Below are 7,284 nucleotides of genomic sequence, written 5' to 3' on the forward strand. Positions count from 1 at the left end.
CAAAGAAAGGGATGATCAAAGGAAAAGGACCATCCTAAGAGAAGTAAATCATCTAAACTTCAATCCAAAGGTGGAGATGCTCTTATAGGTCTACAAAATCCAAAGTTTTCCAATAGTTCATCATAGCACACAATGATCTAATGGCATTGGCAAGAATATATCTTGGAACATCTCTACTCATGTATCCTAGTTCATGACCATTTTCACATTCCACAAATGTGCAATTGGTTCTCGCACTTCTTCCTCAAATGCTACTAATTAAACTTGCTATGTTTCCTTATGTGTATGGTCTCCCATCTACATAAAGTCTATGTCCTTGAGCATGAGTGATGCCTCTATCTGAAAGAGAGGCTGCATTGAGGCACATACCATAAGTGTTCATGCTCAAAGTATACCAGACTAGTTGGTGCCATGGACCCCATCCATACATGGGTCTGCAAAAGCACATAAGTGTACTTCTAAATGGGGTGGAACTTGTAGGTCTTATGCAATGAAGAGGCCATGTCCTCCATCTAGAATACTAGAAGGAGCTATCATGTAGCGAGCACCCCAAAAGCTAAAAGTCTCTCCATCTTTAGGAAGTGCTCCGCCTTGCCATCCTCTGTAGAGCCTACAATCATACGTCTGTTTTGTACAAGAGATCGCAAATGATCAAGCAAATAATAATTGTGAGACATCAAGATCTTATGGCCAAGAGGTAGGAGCTGTCACAAGATATCAAGTTACAGCTGTGCTAGATTGCCTGACCAAGCCGTGTATAAGAATGAAGAGCATCTCAACCATAGATGTCATCTTCACCATCAAATGAAGTTGCATATTCCTGCATGTGTAATGTGATGATTACTAATATGTGCCTTCGGCTAAAATGAAAATAATGTAAATAGGATGTGAAGAACACTAACCATAGGCCGATGTCGTTGTGTTGGTGCACTAGTGCATGAACAAAAACACCATATTCTGACTCATGCGAACGACACTAGCATCGTGGCCTCCAATACGAGCTTCGACATCTATCACACCAACATAGAATTCACTCCTCCTTATAATAACTAAGGACTTCGATTCACATGAAGGAGCACTCTCTAGAATTACGAATGCCAAATGACCACCACAACTATAATGTGGAGGTGATGGTGTACAAGAGGAATCTGAATCTTCATAAATAGAGATAAAAGAGATTAAACTTGGTGCCGATCTATTTTATTCATTGAATCACAAATAGAGCCCATGTGCTAGTGTGAGATATAAAATTGAAATAGTATATTAACACTCTTATTTTAAACACAACGAGGAGATATGCACATGATCCCAACAACAAGAGGCCTGTTGGATTTCTCGAGAAGTCGTGAACATACTTCAGTCGCGAGAATACCATTTATGAGTGACATTTCCACAACAAAGAGTACTTTTTTAATTGCTTTATTGAAGTATTTTGACTTCAAAACTCCTATAGAGTTAAAATTGTATCATATAATTTGTCCTTTGATTTCAATGAACTGATATAAGAGGCAAAAAATAGCCAGAGTCTTGAGTGGGCATACATCTCACTTGGGTTGCATGGGGAGAGATGGTTTTGTTGCTACTTTTGTAAGTATATACCATAGGTTTTTATTGTTTATGTAATTAGAAGCATAGAAGAAAGTAAAATAACCAAAATAATCTAACTTTGGATCTATTTTTTAACAGACCAAAGATTACAATCATCCCTCAATAGTAACAGAGATTCAGATATCGACTTATGAGGGGTACAAAGCCCTTCAGAGGAGGCTTCCTCCGACACACTCTTTTGTGAGTATCCATTCTATTACCTTTAGATATTTTTTCAAGTATTTTTTTATAGTTCAATTTGTTAATTGTGTCAATACTTGATCTTTATTGATGTAGGAGATTCATGGTGAGACTAATAGGGATGTTGTCGCCCGAGAGGAGGCGGAGGGCAGGAGGATAGATGAGGAGCGGGATGTGAGCAGTGCAAGTACCTCTAGAGCCACTAAGCCCCCATGGAGATACAGAGATAACATCGGATAATGCATCCAATCACTAGCTCCCCTCTCCCACTCTTTCCCACATACTTGATCAAACTCGTGTAACACATTCCATGACATACCCATTGTAAAATATGTTGGATCTAGAGCATGGCAGAGGCGGAAGCTATGGAGGTTGGAAAGTAGAGAGAAAACTCATGATGATAGAGACAAAGACATTGTTTGTTACATAAGTGAATTAGGTTCCAAGATGGAAGCTTGGACTCATAAACACAATCTTTTGTATGACTGACAATGACAAGACACTTAACTGAAAGTACAAAGCATCATGACATTGTATTCATTCTATGTGAAAAGTGGTAGTCAAGTACAATGCTTTATAGTTGTTGGATGGGTAGCAATCTTCCCTCTCTATGCATATGGGATTACTGCAACTTGTCCTAAGCCGAGGCTGCCTCATACAAAGAGGCTACATTAGGTGTGATTGCAAATATCTCAACACCCCTCCTCAATCACAATCAAAAGTACAAAGTGTGTAGAGGCTTTAGTGAAAGCAACACCTGCAAAGTGTGGGCACACCATAAACATGGCAAAACACTAGAGCTTGTCATAGAAAAGGCTAAGTATGGGTAACACAAACATGATGGACATCTAGAGGCTGTAGCAGAGACCTCACAAAGTGTATAGAGGCTGTAGTACAAGGATACATGAGGAGTTTACAAACTTATGATAAAGACATTTGGGCTAGGAAATAGAAGGCAAAAAAAAAGTCAGTAAAAAATAGGATCAAGGACTGGCAGGCCCTTGCAGTTTTCAGCATTACTTTTGACATAGATCTTCAATTCATTATAGGTCTTCTTGTCTAGCTTCCTGTACTTGTACTTCACTTTGTTTGCCACTTCAAGGTCTTCATGATTTTTTTTGCTTCTTCTTCTTATTCTTGTTCTTTTGGTCCTCTTGATCTACTTCTTCATTGACTTTGCTTGCAATAGTTGCATCAGTCTTTATGTCCATGTCCCCCTCAAGCAAAGGTATCATTGTCTTTGAGGCAGAAAAAATGACTTCAAAATCTTGCACTATCTTCAAGGTAGGAGGCATTTCTACAAATAATGATAGCACTTGAATGCTCTCAACTCCATCATTCTCTACAAGCAAGACAAACAAGTCTTCCACATAGTATTGATAAGCAACATGAGTCATGCTACTCTTTATGAAGTGTATCTTCATGAAAAAATTCATGTTCATTATTGAAAAAATAGCTCCAAATCTCTAATTTTTTGACCAGCAAAAGAGTTGTCAAAAGACACAAGAGATACCAGTGCCAAAAAACACTATGTAAGTATCAAGAGATACTAGCAAGTTTAAAGTTTTGATGTTTGATGTTGATTTTGACTCTTTTCTTGGCTCAAGCAGCTTGATTTCTTTCTTATCTTGCTGATTTGAATGGGGCGGTGAAATAGATCAGAGTGACAAAACCTTCCAATGGAGTGAGAAGAGTGAGATGGAAGAGAACCTTGATGATGATATTTGATTGAATATTCCAAGTCTTCCAAAAAACTACACAAATGTCTTCACCTTAATGTTTATCATTGAGTAAGTTAGTGAATCAGAGTGGCAATGTCTTAGTCCAAGTGGTAGAAGAGAGAAAATGAAGAAAATGATGAGTTTTTTAAGAGCTTGAGTTCAAAAGCTATGGAGGACTGTTAGGGTTTGAGGTGCAGGCAACTAATTTTTCTGATGATTGAGCAACTACAGTGGATCATTCCATTGCATATTTTATGGAGATGAAGCTTAGGAGTCTTTCTTCAAATGCCCTATGCCGAGAGGCGCAATCGTAGCGCGCAAATAGAGATTAAGCTATATGAACTAATGATGGTGCATAATAGGCAGCGAGCTCAAATTCACGCAATGCTAGGCTCAACGATGAGTAATCTTGGATTGTGATGTACCAAGGAGCTTCACCACGAGTAGAGGAATGTTTCTCTAGAAGGAATCATGGGTTGAGATGGCCTATAGAGTAAGATATAGAAGCTCCAAGTGCTATATGTCATGTCTGGCTATGGCTGCCAAATAGTGGATATGGGGTTCAAGTGAGAAATTGGAGTCATACACTCACACTGAGCTGGATGTGAGTTGGATAGAGGTTGAGAGGAATCAAGAGAGGCTGGAGAAGCAATGCCATGCCCGACTGGGGCTCTAATATCATGTAAAATATGTTGGATCTAGAGAATGGCAGAGGCGGAAGCTATGGAGGTTGGAAAGTAGAGAGAAAGCTCATGATGATAGAGACAAAGACATTGTTTGTTACACAAGTGAATTAGGTTCCAAGATAGAAGCTTGGACTCATAAACACAATCTTGTATATGACTGACAATGAAAAGACACTTAATTGAAAGCACAAAGCATCATGACATTGTATTTATTCTATGTGAAAAGTGGTAGTCAAGTACAATGCTTTATAGTTGTTGGATGGGTAGCAATCTTCCCTCTCTGTGCATATGGGATTACTGTAGCTTGCATGTCCTAAGCCTAGACTACCTCATACAAAGAGGCTACATTAGGTGTGATTGCAAATATCTCAACACCCATGACATTGTATATATATTGATTTATATATATTTGATTAGTTTTGGTATTGTGAAATCGTTTCATGTTTGATAAAGTGCTTTTTTAAGTTTTGCGAATCGTCTCATGTTTGATAAAATGTTTTTTTTTTAATCCGTGATCAATAGAGAAAAAAGAAAATGCATACTATGATCCATGTTGTGTCTTGCGTAAGTGATCGATGTACGTGTCGTTCTGTATGAGAGCAAGTCTGTTTTATACTCAACATTGTGTTTGGGTGCACACGAGAGAGAGAGAGAGAGAGAGAGGGAGAGAGAGAGAGAGAGAGAGAGAGAGAGAGAGAGTGTGTGTGTGTGTGTGTGTGTGTTTATGTGTGTTAGTGAGTGAGAGAGAGAGAATAAGTATGTGTGCGTAAGGGCAAGAGAAAGTGAGAGAGCAACTGTATGTGTGTATAAGAGAAAGAGAGACTAAATATGTGTGTGCAAGTGAGAGAGAGAGAGAAGGTATGTGTGTGAGTAAGAGGGAGTGAGGAGTGAGAGCTCAGTCGTCTATGTAAGTTTTTCTTTAAAAATTTTTGAGGCGATGCAACTTTTTTAAAAAATTTATTCGAGGCAATGTCATATAAGCAATTAAAAAATGATTTATATTGCACCCTTAAGCGTGTCGCAATGCAATGCGCACATAGCAGCGTTTGGGAATTACATATGTGACACCCGTCAACATCCCTAACCCCCTGCCCTGTAGTGAACTTAGTATTCATGCTAAATATTACTTGCCAAAAGTTGCTCATGAACTCAGTATCCCTATCAATGCACAATCACCTATGGTAATCCATACAATCTAAATATCTACTCCATGAACTAACTAGCCACCTATGAAGTAGTGAACTGAGTCTTAGTAGGAATAAAACGGGTTGCCTTGGTAATTTTTCCCATTACTACCTAAATGATATTCATCCCTTTTTTATAGTAGGTAATCCAGTAATGAAATCAATGGTAATATGTGTTAATTTTCTTTCATGAATAGGTAATGGCTACAACAAACCGCCTAGCTTATAGGTGTTGATCTTATCATAGGTCTTAAATACTCTTAAATGTCCAATTATAAGTGAAGATTGCAACTTCTCAATAATTTTTAGCTTGAAAGAAAAAGTAGAGGAAATAACAATCTTGCCATTAAGCTAGATTATGCCATTTTAAATATGATAATGTGAGTTTTTCCCTATGAGACCTTGTTGCAAATTCTAAAATACAAGATTGAACTCATCATCCAAAAGGTAGGCCTCCTATATCTCCTCAATCCAATCACTATGTAGCTCAATTATAGTTGATAGGCCTCCTATATGACATGCCCACATTCTAGACAAAGAATTAGCTACTATATCTTCTTCGCCCCTTATATGAGTGATGTTGAGACCATAGTTTTGCAAAGTAGCTATCCACTGTTTTGAATCGAATTTCTAGTGTCGACATGCAACGCTTAGATTTTCCTATTCAAGAGCGAGAGTTGATGACCAATTTCAACATCAAGCTCTAGCACTCGTGAAGATTTTGAGCTCTAAAGACTAGCATCAAATCAAGGCATCAATTTCTAGTATGTCCAATTTACAGATCAATAGACATGGCATATTCTTCTTAGATCAGCGTGCGTGACCATGTGCTTCTCAGGTCCTTCAACTATCATCATCATCCGCTTGCCTCGCCTACGGCTCAAAGACTAGAACCAAATCAAGCTCCAAAAAATGTGTTGATTCAAAGGTCTTAAGACCTTTGAGTGCATCAAAAGAGAGAGAGAGAGAGAGAGAGAGAGGCTACATAAGGGAGAACCACCATGCTGCCTCCTCCAAGGCCTACATCCACAATCCTTTGTCAAAAAGAGCTTGAATTTACTCTACTTAAGATTAAGATTTGTTTGAGTGAGAAAATACTTTAGAATCTTTTGATCACTTTGAACTCTAAGCCAACTACCTTTCAAATAAGATTGCTACCTTACAAATATGCGATCTTAATCTACAATGTGATTAAGAAGTAGTATTTTCTTCTTGTTAGATCCCTATAGTTAATACACATATTAAAGGATCCATCTTTCTTCTTCACTAACAAGAACAGAGATGCATACGGTGAGGAACTAGGCTCAATGAATCCCATGTGTAAAAGTTCATTGATTTGCTTGGCTACTTCTTCATGCTCACATTTAGACAGCTTATTGACTAACTTTGAATGTGGCTCCAACTCTATGGGGTAATCCAAGTAAAAACTTCAAACAAATCCTTGCACTTCTCAAGGAAAGCTTGTAAAGCTGGATGCTCTAATGAATTCTCGGACTAATCTTCAACTTCTTTATTCGTGTATAACAAAAATTTGATTCACAACTTAATGGTAATAAGTTAAAAATTAGATTTAATAGGGATTTCATGTAGATGGATAAAGCTACCCATTAATGGGAAACTCCATGTACAACTACGTAAAATCCATTGTAAATTTCCCTAAATTCATCAACCAATCACATCCAAGCACAATATCTATGGGTCTCATTTCCAAAGCTATGCCTCATAATTTTTAGCTAACTATATGGAAACCTGTGGGCACATTAGAAAGCTAATTTGCTCTTCACCATTAGCTACTTATACTCTTATGGGCTACTATAAAATAGTGAAAAAACAATGTAATCTATCCAAAAATGAATTATTCATGAAAGTATGTATATTGCCACTATCTATTAAGATAAACACATC

Source organism: Lygodium microphyllum, chromosome 22 (genome assembly GCF_053477565.2).
Source record: "Lygodium microphyllum isolate KBCC chromosome 22, Lygodium_microphyllum_v1.1.10, whole genome shotgun sequence".
Taxonomy (NCBI): Eukaryota; Viridiplantae; Streptophyta; class Polypodiopsida; order Schizaeales; family Lygodiaceae; genus Lygodium; species Lygodium microphyllum.